This window comes from Chamaea fasciata, unplaced genomic scaffold, assembly GCF_029207755.1.
Source record: "Chamaea fasciata isolate MVZ Bird 193981 ecotype frontalis unplaced genomic scaffold, bChaFas1.0.hap1 SCAF_5, whole genome shotgun sequence".
NCBI lineage: Eukaryota > Metazoa > Chordata > Aves > Passeriformes > Sylviidae > Chamaea > Chamaea fasciata.
The window spans coordinates 26,301,491-26,321,101 of NW_027094090.1; the positions used below are offsets into that span (position 1 = coordinate 26,301,491).

The 19,611-nt window shown below is 38.8% G+C and overlaps 1 long non-coding RNA gene across 1 annotated transcript; it reads right to left on the bottom strand.

Moving 5' to 3' along the window:
* Positions 1-15,925: 15,925 nt before the first annotated feature.
* Positions 15,926-16,475, bottom strand: LOC136290159 (uncharacterized). Its single transcript, XR_010721008.1, has 3 exons — positions 16,409-16,475; positions 16,190-16,312; positions 15,926-16,040 (listed from the first exon to the last, which is right to left on the bottom strand). It is a non-coding gene; the product is annotated as an uncharacterized lncRNA (long non-coding RNA).
* Positions 16,476-19,611: the final 3,136 nt, after the last annotated feature.

Below are 19,611 nucleotides of genomic sequence, written 5' to 3' on the forward strand. Positions count from 1 at the left end.
TATAATTCTAAACAAAGTCTCTACATCATTTTTCAACCTGAACAAGGATTTATCGATTTCACCTGCTGTAACTAGTTTTGCTAGTTACTACTCCTGTTTTGCTGGGACGAAAGATACAGTAATTTGTGACCTGCTGGACCAGTTTAATGTAGTCCACAGGATCAGGAAAATATAACTAGCTCTCAGATGACTTTTATTCCAGGTGTCTCAGATTCTAAGTGCAGTTTCAAATTCAGTTAAAAGAAAGCTTTCTGAAAGCAACAGCTCTGAGGCATTGTAGTTGTGTGTTTCTTAACTTAGTCTGCAGCTTGGGCAATTGAAATAGTTTTGAATTTTCTTCATCAGGGGAATATTGTGGCTGAGTAAATCTTCTCTAACTCAAGTGAAAGCGCTGAAAAGAAGGCCTTTATTTTTAAAGCAGCAGTAAGTAAGTGCTTTAAAATTCAGACCCCTTAAAGACAAACTACCAAATCTCCTGGACTCTCTTTCCTTCTTTTTCCTTCCTCTCACCTCTTCCTTATTCATCATCACTCCCAAACTAGATAAAAGTTTAAATCCTCTGTCAAAATGTTTCTGTCAAATTCTCTGCTAGTTTCTAAATCATGCAATTTTTTCCTCAGAATGAGTCCTTTGATTCATGCCATCTGAACTTCAGAATATTTTGCCTCAATTAAAGCAAAAAATTGTCAACATATTTTCAAAAGGTGGTCCTATTCCTCTGCTCTCAATCAGAATTTTACTCATGCCTGTGAAGTTAAAGCTAAATCATGGACATTAAGAAACACACTTTTATGGAGCTTGTGCTGTGTTCAGTATATGGGAATAAGGCAAAACTGGAGTTACACTGTAGAGAGGAGCCTGATCTGCAGCATTAATTACTTGAGGAATAAAAATACAAGCAAATTTTGAGTGGCATTGTATGATGCTTCAACAAAGAAAATGGGTTTTATTGAATGCAACCTACACTGACATCAACATCTGCTTTTGTGTCTAGAATTTTTAAACAGGACTCTTGTATTTTCTGTTATTTTTTTCCAAAGAAAAGCATTATGTAAATGTTTTGTATAAGACTTTTCAGCCTGAATTTCTATTGTACAAGGAATGACTCACAAGTCTTCATTTCAGGGCCAATCCTGCTTTAAAGTTTTGACTTTGGCTAAAATCCAGGACAAGCAACAAAGAAAGAACAACCATAACTCCTTGAGAATAGGTTACAAATAAGTAATATTAGGGAGACAGATGATGAAAAATTGGAAGGTTTTATTTCTAGAGTTATTAATGGCTTTTAGTGCACAGATATCTCTGCCTAGTATCTTCTAATGCTATGTTGGCTCTTACCCTTCACACGTTGGTCTCTTAGGGTTACAGAGCAAAACACCTGTGAACTGGGCAATCTGGTCTAGTGGTAAGTATCCCAGTCCATGGTTGGAACTGGTGATCTTTAAAGTCCCTTCCGACCCAAACCATTCTGTGATTCTATGAAACTGTGGATCATGCCTGTGTATTAGCACCTGGGAGAGTTTTTTATTCCTTACTATGGGCATTATGTCAAGTGGACACATGTCATACAAGCTTTGTGCTCACCAACTCCTTTCTAAGACAGATCCACCAGTTTGCATCCAAAGGCGCTAAAGTCTTCTCCTATTGAAAATCTTAAAAATCTTGTTTGTGATCAAATGCCTCAAAACCACGGAGACCAGAGTAGGATATGTGATGTTGAGTATGATGACATTTGGCAGCATGTCTTATCAACTTTGTACCAAATTTTGTGTATGTATGCCTGCACTGAAATGATGCCGCTTCTGTTCTTTCTTCTTTCTGTCTGTTTGTGCTTTTTTTAGTAGATTTTTTTTCATTATTACCTTTTCTTCCCTGGCTACTTTACTTTGCAACTAAAAACTTACAAAATAGTAGGGGGAAGGAGGTTGGCTACTAGCTTGATATTTATGTATTTGGGTTCAGTTTGGTTGTTATCATTATCTGATATTTGTACAGATTCTAGCCACTTAGAAAAGTTCTTCTTCATAGTTTCATTTTTACATAATATGCTAATCAGAAATTATACTTCTGTGATTCCACTTTTTCATTCCTCACATCATCATACTAAAGTAGGTTTTATTCTACCTCTTCCTTTCTTCTTCCTAATAAGCACATCACAGTATTGCAGTAAAATATTCGCAAAGACTGATCAGTTTTATTTTGGATAGACTTTTTATTATAGAAAAATCTTTCTCTTCTCTTTGGCTTATCACTTTTGCATAGCTTCTAGTTTCTCAGGAGTCATTGACTAGTCTCCTAGCCACTGTGAGAGCCCCATTAAATTTTGCCTGTGACCTTCTGTGCCTGAGAAAACTCTATGTGAAACACTACTGGTGTCAGAAAAGCTTTTATCATATCCATACCTGGTCAGTGATCTTTCTTAGGACTGTTATCTCTACCTTTACCCGACTTTGCTGCTGCTCATATTCCCTTCCTGTTTATCCCATGAAAACCCCCAAACTGATGCCTTGTCATGCCTCATCTTGCCCTGAGGACTGAATTCTTGCCATGTGAGTGATATGGTCGTTCTACAGGATAAAAGGGAAAGAAGCAACACGTATCCTTTAGTGACAGGGTGACTATGGAAAGGTTAAGTATACAGCAGTGGAAACAAGCCCTTTTGTCTTCTCCATTTCAATGTGGATGCGTGGAATTGTCATCACTGTGTGATAATTCTGGAATTTATTCCAGTTGATTTTGTATAACCAGAATAACATCTCATTATGTTGTGCAATACACCTCAAGAAGAAATAACATGAAGTAAAGTAGTGCTTCAGTCAGTAGTGTCCTGTGTGATAATGGCTGTCCAATGAAAGGCTTTGTCCCATTGTTTTCTCCAGTGTATGGCTTTTTTGTCTTTTATTTATTACTATTTTGTAATGACAGTAACACAGATGTTGCTTTCAAATTCATTATTGCTGTTGTTTCTCAACATTTCCCAAAGGAAACCATGGTGAGACAGAGCACCATGCTTCCATTTCCTTGATAATCACTTTCTCCAAGGAAACTGATAGGCTTCAAATTTATGTTGATGATGAAGGTACTATTTGTATACAGCTAGATTGGTGAGTTGGGTTTTTTGTCTCTCTCCCTTTCTTTTTCCCCTTTTATCTTTTTTTTGTCTTTTTTTTTTTTTTTTTTTTTTTTTCCCTTCTTTTTACAGCATAACAGCCTTCATGCTTTCCAGGTCACTGAAAATGGGACAGAATGCTCTGAGCTATGTGCCCTACTGAGTGGAACTGTTTTGTTCATATGCACTGATGCTCCCTTTGTAAAGAAATAAAAAAACCAAGCAAGAGAATGCAGAAGTCAATGTTTTTGACTCTGTGCTCTAAGTTTAACAAAACAAACAGATTACAGACCTCCTTTGTATTTGAGATATTTCACATATTTGGTCAGGTAGATTTTGCTATGGCATTTGACAATTTTTATTGTACTACAAGGTTAATGTTTATATTAAACTGTTCTATTTCAGCAATGACACTTTAATGCAGTAGTATTTTTCAAAGAAAACATTTCTTTATGGGTTTTTTCTCTGCATAAAGAGTTTTTCCTCCCTTGCATTATCCTAATATTTAAAATATTAAAAATATTTTATAAAAACATGTAACAGCATCAAAATAGTCACAACAATTGCAAAATTTGTTTTATTTTAAAGGATCTGATTCTGTGTACAGAAATATAATGAATGCTGGCTAGCCTGAGATGAAACACAGAAGAAAAGCTGAAATGAGGGAAATCTTTGCTACAAAGACATGTTTTTATATATATGAAAAAAGGAATTATCTTGCTGCAAAAAGAATGAAGGTAGGGAGCTCACCCTTTCTTAGGTGTAACTTATTAGTATTTCCTGTTTTCTATTTTTAAGTACCCTAAGACTGATGGACTCTAGCACAGAAGACAGATGTAAAAGCAAAGATTCAAAGATTTTCTAAACAGTGCAGTTTTAGTAGTATTAGATAGGAAGAGATGGGAAGGGAATACGCATTGAAACTGTGGCTGGGTAATCATGATAATAGAAAATATGTTCTAAATATGTTTTGAGTGATAAAATACATTGGCTGGAATCTTCCTTCCTATTCATGTCTGTAAAATAGCAAATCATTACAGACATCTAGCTTTCATCTCTAAAAGACTGACATTTCAGTGATCAGACTTCCTTTTCCTGTGACATCACAATTTTTACATCTATGGTAAAAATGTTAAAATATACTTGCAGATTTTTTCTCTTAATGTGATTATATTTTCATAATTTCAGTAGAGTAATTGGTATTGAATATGAATTCAGAATCATCCATACAGTGTCCGAAAAAAATTCCTTCACTAACATGAAACCAGCACATATAAATATATGTCTATATATTTATGTACACACAGAGACAAAATTTGAGATTGTCCTATATCTAGAGCAGTTAAATTGTTCAAAGTTATTGTTGATTTTGAATGCCTTTGTTTATCAGCACCAGTCTTGAAACATCTGATGGGGACAATCTTCATAAGGCAAATGTAGGTCATTTCCCCTAGATTTTAATTTTTAATCTGAGTACTCAAAAAATAAGCCACAGCATAAACTTGATTTTTGTGGTTTTTTGGGGTTTTTTATTTTCAAATATAGGTCAATGGTTCATAACATCCTGGATGTGTTACTTGTTTTCTTTCCTTTTCTTTCCATTATGCTGATGAAAAGAGAGAAACAGATAAGCTGACTCCACTTCAGAAAAACAAATTTAAGCAGAATTTTTCTAGAATTAATGAAAACAACCCAAATATGTATCCTGTGACACAGAAGGAGGCATAAACCCAGGTTTACAGTGTACCAAAGCCTTTGGCTCAATCCAGACAAGTTTGTTTTCATGGGTCCATTTTTAGGAAGGAACTGCTTGTAAGTATTTCACTCATTTTAAGTAGTTTAGTGGAGCAGTTATTGAGTGTTTAGCACTTTGCAATATTTAGATTTATGTACTGTTCGTCACTTCCCTGGTTCCCTCAACTTTTGAAGCATGCTTTCTCTTACGACTCAGAGGCAGACTGCCACCTTCCGAAGCACTAACACCACTGCCTCTAGCACATGGGGGGGTGTTTGTAAAGCTTTCATGGGTATATAAATCAGGCCCTGAGGCCCCTATGGGTAAGAAATAATGACAACTTGGGCTCAGGTAGTTTCTCTGATAGAACTACTGATTTTCAAGTAAACATAAGCATGTGTGCAGCGTGTCAACAGAACTTTGTCAAGTCAGAACATTGAAATGTAGCAAAGCAAGTTATCAAATGTTGTTAATTATCCCAGACTATTTTCTACAGAGCTATCCTTTATCATCTGCTGGGAATCTTTGCCATTTAATCTGAGATTTAGGACAAACTGCTGCAGGTTTTAATTCTAGGCACGCTTCAGTTTCCAAAGTTCTCCCCAGGCACAATCTCTTTGATTCACTGGAAAATGAAGTTTGACATATCTTATTATGAGGAAATACTTCATTTGAAAATGTACAGAGTAGCTCTAGGAAAACAACAGCAAACTGAGAAAACCTTGCCAACAGTGCAGCCTTTCTACAAATGCAAAAGAAAACAAAACTGAAATAATATTTCTCATTAACAATGAAGTTTTCAAATAGCTGTGAGTGGAATCTGTGAAGGTACTCCAGCTATAAAAGTGTTAGTCAGAAAATGTTGAGAATTTTTAAATTGGCTGTGCTGTCCTGAGAGCACTTACAGAGAATTCAGTGGTCTGACGCATTCTCAGTAACCCTGTCACCTCTCTTTGTTGCTGTGGAAGAAACACAGGAGGAGTATTTATTCAGCAGGTCTTGTGGTACCAGCTCCTCTGAGTGAGTCAGTGTTGAAGACATTTCACAAGTGACTGCATCTCAGGTTGCTCAAAACCAGTCTGTCAAAATCTCATATCCATTTTGTCCTTCTCGGTAGAATGCTGGCATTTTTGTGAAATAGGTGCTTTAATGTCCACTGACAAAAGGCTTGCATTTAGTTCTGAGCTTTCCTTCTCCACATTCTCTTCTGTTCATTCTTCTCCTCTTTCACTGACATCTGCAATGACATCTTACACCCAGATATGGCTTATATTGCACATGCTATAAATCAGATGTTGATTCATATTGTGAAGTGTTTCACATTTTCTGAGAATTCCTTGGGACATTGTAGCCTTTTCCTCCCAAACAAAACTCCCTGTTAGCCTCAATAAGTTGATACTTTTTCATTGAATGTGCTGAGGGGGGAAAATGTAGAAAAAGATACTCTCTATTGATATATATATATATCTATACTGGTTAAAAATACCAAACAAAATGTCAACCCTTTTGAGTGGAAAGGTCATTAATGGAGAATGCAGAAGAGCCTGGGATACTGGACTCCAGTTAAACCTTCATGGATTTCTCATCATCTCCAGTACCACTGTGAACTCCATGAAGCTTACTCATGATTGAGGAGACATCTCAGTAATAACTAGCTGGAAGGAAAGAGATTGGCAGCCTCATCACCTCAGTCTGCTTCTGTGAAATCTCCATGAGTACTTAAGAGAGAAATACACGGATCCTGTCACACCCAATGGGTCATTTCCTTCTTCAGCTTTTTTCCATTAAAAAAAAGAATTTTCCTCTTAATTTTATTCCAAAACAAACCTGTAGTCTGCAAGTCTCACCACTTCGCTGTGGCCCATGACTGACACATTGAGATGAACGGCTTCAACGGCCAGACAAGAAGGCCTTGGGAGCTGAATGAGCAGCCCATCTGTACTTCCGCAACAAAGAGGGTATATAAGGGAGTCAGCCCCAGAAATAGATACATTTTCCAGAAACTCTTTCCCTTGTCATCCTTTTGTTTTCATTGGGAACACTTTTTGTTTTTCAAGTAAAAAAGATAATTCAATTATAAGAATAGTCCCAAAATTTCTCTTCCTCACACAAAAGACTCTTTAAATTATTCTTGATGCCATCCAAAATATTGTCCTATGGTAGGAGGGAGTTTTCTGCTCTTCTGAATGGGCATTTTTTAAAATGCAAATTTTACTTGACTGAATGCTTAGGAAGGAGGCAGTAGCTTCATTGCAATATTCCTTTCACTAGTTCGTAAGGAAAGGGTTGAGATGCATTTCCCTGTGCAGGGCCAGGTGTCTCATTGTGTGAGACTCCAGGGGGAGTGACTTCATCAAAAGGGGGTGTCCCTTCATCAGAGATCAATCAATGCAAAACCAGCACAGGGGCAGCAGAAGGCAAAGAACAAGGCAGTGAAGCTCCTCTCAGTGTCTGTGCACAGTCAGCAAACCGGGTGATTGCACAATTTGACCAGCAGTGTGACCACAACCCACTGATTTCCCAGTGCCCTGCTTGGACTGTAGTCCAGCAATCAACTTACCTGCTAATTGCACAGAAACATTTTGCATGTTCTTCCAGCTCCGGCACAAACACCAAATATTCAATATTATATTAATATCATTTGTTGTTATATGTAGCTGCCTAAATGGACCATGGGAATAAAGCATTTTTTTCTATTTTTCTCACTTTCATGCACGTAAATATGAGAGTTTGCACATGCAGTTACCTCATACTCAAACTTCTTGGCAATAAATAATTCAGAAATACAGTTTCATGCAGGTAAAAGTAGCTTTGAAAGAAAGATTAAAAAAGCCTCTTTTACATCAAGGCATCTCATTTCTTAGGTGGGCTTAAGCAGGAAACCTAATTGCTCTTCTGGGTCTATGCACACAGACAGAAGAAATGTGAAATGTTACATCCTAGCAAAAGCTTATAGCAGAAGACAAAGAAGTTGTGGCATTGCTATTACAAGGAAATCAGTTCAAATCTTAGGAGAAAGCTGCTGAATAACTGGCCTTTAAATCACTGTAACAGCCACTGTAACCACTGGAACCTGCACAGTCATCTTTTAAAAATGGATATTTCTAACTAGGCATTTAATTAATAGGATTTAATGTAATAGGTTTTGCCACCTGCTTCACCTACAATTGTATTAAAAACAAAGTTCACAGAGGTGCTGTGACCTCCATCTTTAGCAGCAGCAGCACCCTTGAGAGCTCAGGAATTCTCTACTACTTCTAAATACTTTCTTTCTTTGGAGATGTGAGCAGGTAAAAAATATCTGCAGGAACTGATAGAAGCAGTTCACCAAGATAAAGTGTTCTTACATTTCTGACATGTCAAGAACATCTGCTTCCTTCTTACATAAACTATTGAATGAATATTCTCATACAGCATTACTGAAGCATGCAATACTGCTTCACTAAGAGCCTTCCACTGCCCTCCAGATACACTTAAGAAAATAACTCTAAATGGAAGGATGATACACACAATAGCTAAAGGGAATGAAATCACATTCAGAGAAGATAAAGAAATCATAAACAGACACCTGCATTTCTGGAAATTCCTTGGGCTCTTGCTATGGGCATTTCTAGCAAAACACTTCACAGCACAGACCTGAGACTGGTCCCAGAGCTTTCAGGTTGAACTACATGCTCTGGCTCACATCACTATTGTCAGAATAAACTACATCTATGAAAAGAAGTTACTTAGGAACAGTAAAAATACTATTAGAAATAAGTATTAGCTAGGCAATTCTTCCCCAGGAACTGAAGGGAAACTTTTAAGCATTAAAAGAAAATAAGAGGAGAAACTGCAGAAGACTTAAGGAATGGATCCTCAAGACTATCTTTGTGTGCATGTCAGAGTAGTCAGTCAGACCAGCTCCATCTGCCTGCATAGGTAACTCAGGTTCAGCTATTTCTTATACCATAGGACAGAGGGAAAATTTCTATCCTGAGACCACCATGCTAAAAATAAGTCCAGGAAGATCTGGTTGTTTGATGCCATTTTTTTCAGAAGAAAATAGAAAGCACTTTGAAAGGAGGAGCAAGAGAACATGAATAGTTTTGTACCAGGTCAGTATTCATATTACCACTGATGAGTGGTAATATGAATAGGAATATAGAGTGATTTTGATCTAAATCTATTCTGGTTCTGCAACTTCAGATTTCCTTCCTTCTTCACAGTCCAAATACAATTCATTTGCCTGCTATTTTGTATTCCTGTTGTGTTAGTTTCCCCCTTTGAGATAAACTCTTACACATTATCCTTTTGTCTTTTCTTTCTCTAATTCCTACTGGGCAAGTGGACTGTCCCCTAACTTGGCAGCAGCTGAGTACTGTCAGTATCCCAGGGAACTCTCTCCTAATCTTCCCAGCTGAAGTGCTACTGAGCACAACTCTACCGTGTTTGCTCCATTAACATCTTGACTGCTTGACCTTTGAGCTCCACAACAAAGCCTGAACTGAAACATCAAACAACATATTCTTAAAACACCAACATGTCATATTCTTCATAAAGGACATATAGTTCAGTGCTAAATTTTTAAAAACCCTTCCCTATTTCTATGAAAAAGACTTGGATTTTTCAAGTGTGTAAAATTCTGGAGTAAAGGTCTTCCTACAGTCTTTGTCTCCTGCAGAGTTACTACCTCCTCAATAAGAAAAAAAGGTGCTCTTGTTTAAGGCTATGGGGGGCATACTGAGCTTCCCATCCCCTCTCTTAAATGTTCTGCTTTTTTTTCCCTTAAAAATCCTGTTGAAAGGAGTATATTTCTTAGAGTGAAATTCAGAGAGAAGGACTAGAATAGCTTCCTGCAGGCAGTTGCCAGGTTGATATATCAAAGCGATATTGCTTTCTGAATTGAGTGGCACCAATCAGCAGGAACTGTCAGTCTGGGGATATAATAACTGTGGTGCCAGTCGTCAGGAATCTAAATGAAAGTTTCAGCTATACTTGTATATTTAAAGTGCCTGTTGGCTCAGGGAGGGAAATAGAAAGGGGGAAGAACGTTTCTGGCATTGTCAAGGAAAGGATGGCGTCTGAAGAAAAAATTGGTGAAGCACAGAGCACCTGGATTCTCCTCTGGGACCAGTATGAGAGTGAGATGACCGAAGGCATGGAATGGATCTCACAACTGCAGTCCCCTTAATTACAAACCCTGCTAACTATCTTTCTGAAGAGAAGGTGAAGATTTTTACAAGCCTGTCACATTTGTCATGCTGATATCATACCAAACTGCCTCTCTGGACTGCAGTCCAAATATAGCTCCTTGAAACCTCTGCTCAGCTGATGTCTGACTCTGTCAATGCCTGAAATATGTAGACACCTGATTTTTAAATTAAGTTCCTCAGTTCTTACCAAGATGTTGACACAAACTCCCTCAGAGCTTGTGGCCTTCCCTTCATTCTTGCCCAGACATGGTTCCAAGCCCGTGGGGAAGCTGACAACACTTGGAGAGCCAGTTCAGGTAGGGAGGGCAAAGCAGTGGACTCAGTTACAGCACTTATCCATCAACCATGGGGATGAGGGAACCTATTTCCACTTTCCCACAAAACTTCTCTGTGTCCAGGCTGTCACTGTGGGCACAACTGTTTTGCCCCTCCTGTTGAAGCTGGCTCCTTTACATTACATAGGTGTGACTAGTATAAAGTCAAGACTTTCAGGTAATGTCAGAAATAGATCAGGTTGTTTTCTGCTTCCAGGGCTCTCTCAGAATATTATCATCTTAAGACTTCTCAACACAAAGAAATACTGTGAGAAAGAGCAAACACCTGATTACCTCATCCAGGAGTGCCCAGAGCACCACATAGTGCATTTTGGAAATCCTGAGGTACTGTCACTCACGGAGCTATGACTGACATTGAAGGCCTTTTGCAGGTATAGGACTAAAATAACTGATGTAATCAGCTGCATCACCCTCCTCTGAGGGCAACAGAGGTCTTGGGATCAGAGGTCTTTCAATCAAATTCCATTATGTGAATCATATTTCAATTGGATTTTGGTTTAATAGTCTGGACTACAAACATGAGATAAATCATTATACCCATGCAATACCTATGAGAAGGGGGTAAAGTCACAGTGCTGATTCAGCTTTCTGCATATACAACTATGATTCACCAGGCACAGGAAAATGCTCCAACCATAGCAATTCAGGTATGAAAAACAGGTAAAAGCTGTCTTTTCTGAACCACACAAGTGAGTCTTCATCCCCCGAAACCTCAGGCTAATGTAAGAATTATTGTGAGGAGTGTAGATCCTCAGCTTCAGGTACTCCCATGTGCAGATCTGTGACACTCAGCCAATTTGAAAAATTGTATGGAAAGCCATTCTCCTGCTGAATCAAGCAAAACTGTTACTAGAAAGGGTGAAATGACTTAGGAGAGTAAGACAAAACTCCCACAAAAAAAAAAATATCAGGGGAGGGCCAGGCACCTGGCCAAAAGGATTCTTCCTAAAAGTTTATAAGCAGGAAGCATCTGTCATTCATCCAGCCATTTCAATTATGAAATTAAATATTCTGCCTTTAAACATATTTGGGGTTTTGGGGTTTATCCTCTTAAATTATACAAAATTGAAATTTTCCTATTGAAGAAAACACCTTTTAAAATAAATTTAATTTAGAATAATTTTAAATATGTATTCTAAAAATTCCCTTTTCTCGTCTACATCTTCCAGTAATGAAAAAAAGATATCATGACGTCTGTGAAGTCAGACTAAATGGACATTTGAAATATATTCTTTTCCAGGGAAAGAATTAGATAAAGTCAGTACAGGTCTGAGTTCTCAATTTATCTGAGCATGCTCTCCAAGACGATAAACACTGAAAAGGTGACAACCAGTTTAAAAGGATATGTAACACTGATTTTATAAATGGATTCAGGTTAACCAGATATGACTGCAGAATCTCCTACCATCTTTCCCTTTGGGGAATGCTCTGCAGTATTACTGAAGATACGTGGCAGATCTCATGCTTAGCCTCTCCAGGCTGTTTTGTCCTCCTGGATGTTGTCAACTGCATTTGCATTTCTTTTTATTCTCAGATTTTTCATCCTGGTGTCCAGTGAGGAACAGATTCTTGTGTACACATCCTGGAGCAGTGTTACAGGCAGATAGTTTCTATTCCAGTGCATCATTGGCTGTCTTAAAATCCTGGATTTCTTCCTTAAAGGATTTTGCCTAATGTCTGCTCTGCCAGCAGTAAAATGATCTTTTTTATTATTCAGCTTTAGAGCAGCTGTCAGTCAGAATAAAAAAGAACTATAGAAGGCATCCAAACCTGTTTTTCATTTAATAATCAAAAGAAAATTCACTTCCTCAAAATGTTTGTGAAATATTTAACCTGGAAAAAAAAGGCCAAGCCAATATTGAAAGGCTGGAAATTTAGACTAAAAGTATTCAGAATGGAAATTATGTGCAAATATCTAATAGTAGTAGTAATTAACCTGATTATGGGGAGAGCATATTAACCTTTAGGCTCTAAATCAAACTCACATCTCTTAGTATTGACAATCCTACTCCAAAACAACTCCTTCATAGGGACTATCGGTTCAGATTATCTGATTTGCACCATGTAAAAAATTAGAACAATGTATAAATATTTCTAGCCTAACATTTTCACCATGATTTTACTTGGAAGTTATTATCTTTGGCTTTATGGGTGGAATGAACCACAAGGAGCTAACATAGCTTAACTATCCAGTGAAAATCAAAAGGCAAGGATGAAAGGAGATAAGGAAAGGAAAAGGAAAATTCAAACTCTTGATTCTTGTTTATTTTTAATGTATGATATTTATGTTTCCACTAGTTTTCATTGTATCTGGGAGTTTATCAGGATATTAAGAAAGATAAGCAGTCACAGAAGGAGAACCTCTGCAAATCATCTAATAACTGTGAGGAGGTTTTGCGAAAAAAGATCCCTGATGACTCTGCAATTGCTGCTTACAGTAATTTGAACACATTCCTCTGCAGAATCATGCCTGGGCTGAGATATGGCACGACATGGATCAATGTCTTGATGCTCCAAAACTGTTATATTGTTATGATGCAGCCGTTGTACTTTAAATATTTTTAATCTTTTTAAATAGAGGAAGAATTGTGAATTAAACATTTCATAACCATAAAAGTTATCAGATTGTAAAATATTGTACCCAGCTAGTTATTTTTCTTTATATTTTCACTCTGGCAAATATTTTCCTTTTCTTCTTCTTTTTTTTTTTTTTTTTTTTTTTTTTTTTTTTTTTTTTTTTAATTTGGTTGGTTTTTGTTTGTTTGTTTGAAAGGCAGAGACCATTCCCTAAAAGATGTAAGGGCAGATTCAAAGAATGTAATGCTTGCAGGCAAGCTACACATTTTTTGATGTATAAATTATGCTCCTATTTAGCTGAACGTTTGGAAGTGTCTTAGGTCACCTCGATAATTCTGTTTGCCAGTTTGGTCTGCCATTTGATTGATTTGTGAGAAACAGAACAGTCCTCTTGCAGTGTGAATGCTCTGAATATTACAAATTTGATTAGGTTGTCATATAAGTACACTGGCCTTTATTTAGAGAGGTCCAGGTAGGCAGCTGGCTCCTTGAATTTTGATGTATATGTTTATTCACAGCTCTAATTTTATTAGCTGTGTTGGCAGAGGATTGTGAATTGCTTGGTGGGAACAAGGGTATTTTTCAAGAGCTTGTCAATTGTTCCTGTCTTTAACAGAAAACTAGCTTTAGATGAGCTGGATGTTAGAGATATAGAAATAAGTAGAAGGGGCTGTGTAACTTAGCCAGCACATTGATAGATAATTTTTTTAGCAGATTATTTCATGGTTTAAGAACGGGTAATGAAGTGACACACGTCAGCTGTCTTCTGCTCTCTCTTGACTGATACAGGGAACACCCCCATTGACAAGAGTGAGTAGAGATGCTGAGTTACACTCGTCTGCTGCTTTGCATTGCTCATTTAAGGAGATGAAAATCAAGCAGAAGGAACCAGGCTCTGAGTGTGCAAGAGCAGTGCTGTGGGGTAGTGCTTGGGAAGGAAAAAGAGACACTGAGTCCATAGAGGACAGGAGGTTTGGGTAGTGAGATCTGCACAGAAAAATCTGTGGGAAGGGTCCAAGGCTTTAAGTATTATGAGGAACCCAGTGTTTGGAGGGCGTAAAGACACAAAACCCCCAGATTAAATAAAAGTGTTGACTTAGTAGAAACTTGCATTATCTTTATTTTTAAGGAACATAAACTGACATGATCTAAAGAAGCTCTCTGCTTTGAGGTTAAAAGTTGCCAGGAGAAATATAACCCTTCAACCAGTTAAGGCCACAATGGTTTCCCATCTCGTTGTCTGGTGAAGGGCTAATGTGACAGCTGCCATGAGGCATCTACAGTTATGCTAAAAAATAACAAGAGGATGTAGGAAGATATAGGAGTATGAGTGAGTGACAATAACTTTTCATTAGTTTTCTTCCTGATCGTGCCAAGGCTTTATGCTGAACACCTGATGGCACCTGCTTCCCTCCAGCTGTTCCCGACAGGAAGACTGTGGAGGCTCTGTTGCAACCATGGTCTCTGCATCACTTTGCTTATTGTGCTGCAGCCCACACCACTCTGTCTTCACTGAATGACACTGAAAATCAGCTAGATTTAAGATCAACTTCCAAAACCATTCAAAGTTTGGACTTAATGCTGAGTTTTGTGTAATGCTCATATTTTACTTCTAGGTATGATCATGTGAAAGATTGTCTGATCACGTGAAAGATGTCAACCTACCATCATCCTCCAGTTTCTCCATTAGCTCAAACAGTGGACTCAGACACTCAGAATAAAAGTTGCACCTGATGGACCATGGCTGGGATGGCTAAAGTTTCAGCTGCAAGGTTGCTCAGTGCATCTGTAACAGGCTGAAAGGCTTGTGCTGAGGAAGACAGGATTTCTGCAAGATAAAGAATGGTCTTGTGACTGAGACAGTCTGCCAATAATTCTGCACTAAATATTCTACAAAAAATAAATGGTCTTTGGTGCCTCAAAACAACTGCCCAAATTAAAGGCTTATTTCAAGCCTAATCTGTCTACCTTTCTTCAATACAAAAATTCAGCTAGTATCACCCCTCACTACAACATACTGCACAAAAAAAATTTGCAATGAGTAACACCACAGAAAAATTCCCTGAGGACATCTATAATTCTGTCACATGGAAAGGTTTGAGTAGCATAAAATAAATGTGTCCGTGGGGCATGCACTGAAGTATGAGGGTAAAACAAAAATATTGAGGAGTCACTCAATCAGTGAGTGCTGTTCAGCCAGGGAACTGAATGAGATGGTCTTGCAGAAAAAAATGTGGATGATCCTCAGTCAAACTGCCAAAATTCATACACAACAAGGGGACAGCCCAGGGGTGCACACATTGAAATGCAGAGAGATACACAGAAAGCTTAATTCTGGCATTTTGTAACTTCACTGTTTGCTTTACAAGCTTAATGTAATTCTATTTGGTATCTTTTTTAGAACATAAGGTTGACCAAAGGTGAAGGGTATCCTCATAGTTTTATGAAAGTTCTACTGTCACCTGTGTATTTTTTAATGTATTTTCAGAACAAGCCACTTCTATTGTAATGTAGTACAGTTGTGCTGAGCTCCTGTTGAAATAATGTCCTGATTCAGTAGTCTTACTGGATAGCCATGAGAGGAAAACTTTCCTAGTTTGATGTTCACTGTATTATCATCATTGCAATTTTTTCCATAGAACATAGGTTCAGTCACTTTGGATGCTGCATAATTTTCACTGGTATTTGATTTCTTCTATTCTGGCTAGCACAGGTCTCAAAAATCATAGGAAGCAAGAAACTGTGAGCTCATTCAGGTACATCTTGCATCTAAAGCGAAGGAATTGACTGCAGTAGCCAACACCAATCTAGGTAAGACACACACATCTTAGCCCTGCTATGAGTTGGTGCCTGCAGCCACTCTTGCTCCATGACAGGTGCAAGGGAGGGCTGTTCCCTGGTTCTGGCCCCAGAGAATTAGCTTGCCATCTATATATAACATATATAGATGGGAGCACATGTTATGCTCATTTAAAGAGTGTCAGCAGCTGACACAGCAGCATGTGCTATCATTCAGGCGAGGGGTGGGTTCAGGCTAACCAGATCAGAGCTTCTCTTGGGAGCCCCATTATTCACTGTTCCTGTGTGATCTGGAAATGAAGGGAAACAAAACAACAATAACAAAAACCACAAACAAACAAACAAAAAACCCAAACAGAATTCGATCTAATATTTCTTAACACATTTAGTTTGGTCAAATATGAGGTCTTCTTCCTAAACATGTTGCAGTTTTCTGTACCTTGTCAGTTGAAGGACATATTCTTAGCGAGTGTTGATGTGTCCTACCAGCTTGGAGTAATATTCAAAGGATGAGAACTGACAGTTCATCCTCTTTTGCTCTAATATGCTGAATCTAAATGCCCTAAAGTGAAGAAAGCTAGAATTTCAATTCAAAATTCAACACCCACATCCTTAAATTCAAGAGCACTTTGGATTAGTTTTAGTGTTCATTCCTTACAGGGATAAAAACAATTTGGTCTGAAGCCAGAAAGATCTGGAGTCCTCTCTGCTCCTTTCTACTGTTGTCTGGCAAATCAATTTCATACCTAATTGTAGACTGCACCTGCAGAATATTAAAGGTGGGGTGTGTGCAACGCATTTTGAGTGACACTCACCTTGGTCTGATGGATGCCTTCTGACAGTGCAAACACAGTGAAAGGATAACATCTGTCCTCTCCCATCACAGGGCCCTGACAGCAGTCAGACAGTAGGCATCCTGTGTCAGCCACCGACTGGGTTGCCCAGTCTGGCCTGTCTCCTTATGCACATGTGTTGCAGAAGGGGGCTGTTGAGCAAACTCCTCTGAAGCTGTCCCTTCCCTGCCCCCCCAGTTTGACACTCTGCTGGAATGTGAGCTACAGCTCCCTGTCTCCCTCAAGAAGCATTACATGGTGTTGGGATTCAGAGACTCTGAGCTAAAATACTAATTAAGCAGATGTTAATCATTTACAGCCAGTATTCAGAGGAAGATCTCTTAGAAAAGGAAACATTAAATACATATGGAAAATTTTAGAAATAATATTAAATAATAAATACAATCTGTAACACTTTACACAACAAAAAATAAGATGGAGTTAGCTACTAGAGATACTGTGGTTCTTCCTACACAGATATGGGTCTTTTCTTCTCCTACCTCTATTAATAGGATTGAAGCTGCAATATTCACTTATATAGCATTTATATTGCATTAAGAATAAAAAAATTTAGTGCCCATGCAAATTCAATCCTCCAAGAGTTTCTTTAAGAGGTGATTTCTTGGTCTCTCCAGGATATAGATAACCTATTGCCTGGGCTTCCACAGCTGAGAAAGAAGGGCAGCATCTCAGTCAGTCCTTTCAATGTCCTCCTGACTCACATTATCAAACTTTTTTAATTCCCCACATTCTGACATGTTAATCACTAACGACCCGTTACTTAACAATTAGCACAGAAGTAGGACAGAAGTTGGGTTCATCAATAAAAGACACCTTCTTTCTCCCTGTATGGTTTCACTTGAGAACCTGTAACACTTGCCTATGCATGAGTTAGTAGAGCTACAAAATATTATCTTCTTCCAATAAACCCAGGTTAAATAAAATACTAATATCCGCACAAGCATACAATCACCCCAGGTCACCTGCCTGCATTTTTATCTGGAGAGGCAGAATTCCAGCTTAAAAACAGTGAATGCTGAAATGCAATCTATAATCTACGAAGGTCACAGCTAGTTCATTTTCCACCCTGTCTGGTGCATAAAACAACTTATGGTAGGTCAAAACTCACTCATGGCAGAGAAAGAAAGCCATTATGTTTAGTCGAAGTGGTGAATGTAGGGACAGAAGATAGAATTTACAGTAAATTCATTTAGGTTCTGCACTGCGCCAGTTTTTTCTTATGATCTTTTTTTCTAGCACTTTGACTGGAAACACTGCTGAAGGGTGAGCATGTATGTCTTGAGGGAATAATCAATCAGAATCTTCCTCAGATAGTGCCAGAAAAAGATACCAAGCATTCCTTAAGATGACTATCCTCCATTCCTGGTTTGTCTGAGTCTCATAGTTGAATGCCCCAGCCCTCTACATGTGGGTAGGGATCCAGAATATTTCAGTTAAGACCCACCTTTCTCTTGGGCTGCTTTTTTTTCTGTCTTATGGCACAAATTCAAGTGCTTGCAGTACCAAAGCATGTAAACTACACGATTAGATTTCTTCTTCCCTTTAATCTACTCATCACCTCTGCTCTGACATTGAAAGAAATGCCTATTTTTGGAGCTGAGACATCTATTTGAATCTGAGCACTTAACACAGCAGAGTCATAGTCAGTAGCAGATACTTCCTGGGGACTTATTAGGACTTCCAAAATTGTGTATAAATCCAGTATGGATGTATACATATGCTCCTGTAGCTTGGAAATCCCTGCTTAACTGCAATGTATATGCACTGAAGCCCAGAAAAGAAATGGACATCTTTGCAATCATACCCAAAGCAGGAAGATCTGTTTCCATTCATTATGAATTTTTTCAGCTGAACCAAGCTGAATCACAGAATTTTGCTTTAACTACAGCTCATAACAAATCTTCCTCCATTCTTTGTCTACCAGGTGAAGCTTCAGGATGGCTGAGTTGGACCTGAACACATCTGTCTTGAAGTGAAATAGATTAATTGGTGCTGGAGTAATTTAAGGACTTCCTCTAAGCTGTCACTCAAACTGCTTGCCAGGATGACCCATGCAGGACAAGGTACAGAGTGATAAAAATTAACTGGAAGGGGCAGTTTATTTTAATTTTTGTTCATCTGTTTCCTTTTTCCCACACTGCTAAACAATAATGAAAACAGCCTGCCCAATGTTACTTCAGCCTACCAGCACTGCTGATGGGCTCAGCCTTGGCCAGGAGTGGACTCACAGATCAGATCATAACATGTAGTCTCTGCTGCTTTTTCCTCATGTGGGGGAGGAATCCTCCTGCTCCTCCCCAACTCTGGGGTGGTGGGGTGGGGTGCCTCCCACAGCAGACAGCCCTTCACAAACTTCTACAATAGGGGTCTTTCCCATGGGCTGTAGCTCTTCAGGAACATGTCTAGCGTGGGGTCACAAGTCCTGCCTGCAAACTTGCTCCAGTGTGGACTCCTCTCTCTACAGGTCCTGCCAGGAGCCTCCAGCATGGGCTTCCCACAGGCTAACAGTCTCCTTCAGACATCCACCTGCTGCAGTGTGGGGTTCTCCATGGGCTGCAGAGGGACTGCCTGACTCACCAGGGTCTGCAACAGGGGCTGAAGGGAAACTCTTCTCCAGCACATGGGGCACCTCTTCTACTTTTTCACTGGTCTGGGTGCCTGCACAGCTGTTCCTCTCACATATTCTCAGTCCTCTCTCTGGCTGGCACTGCTATTGTGCAGAAAATTTTTCCTCTTCTTAACTGTGTTATGCCAGAGGCACTGCCACAGTACAGATGGGGTTGCCTTGGCCAGTCTGTCATGGAGCTGGCTGGCAGTGATTCCGTGGATGTGGTGGAAGCTTCTCAGAGAGCCACCCGTGTAGCCACCCTACTATCAAAACCTGGCTACACAAACCCACCCCACAAACCTTTCTGTTGTTTCTGTGCTGTATTTTTTAGCCCCATATGAATGTCTCAGATACACACACATAAGAAATTACACTTGATCTGGAGTCTAAAAATCTAGT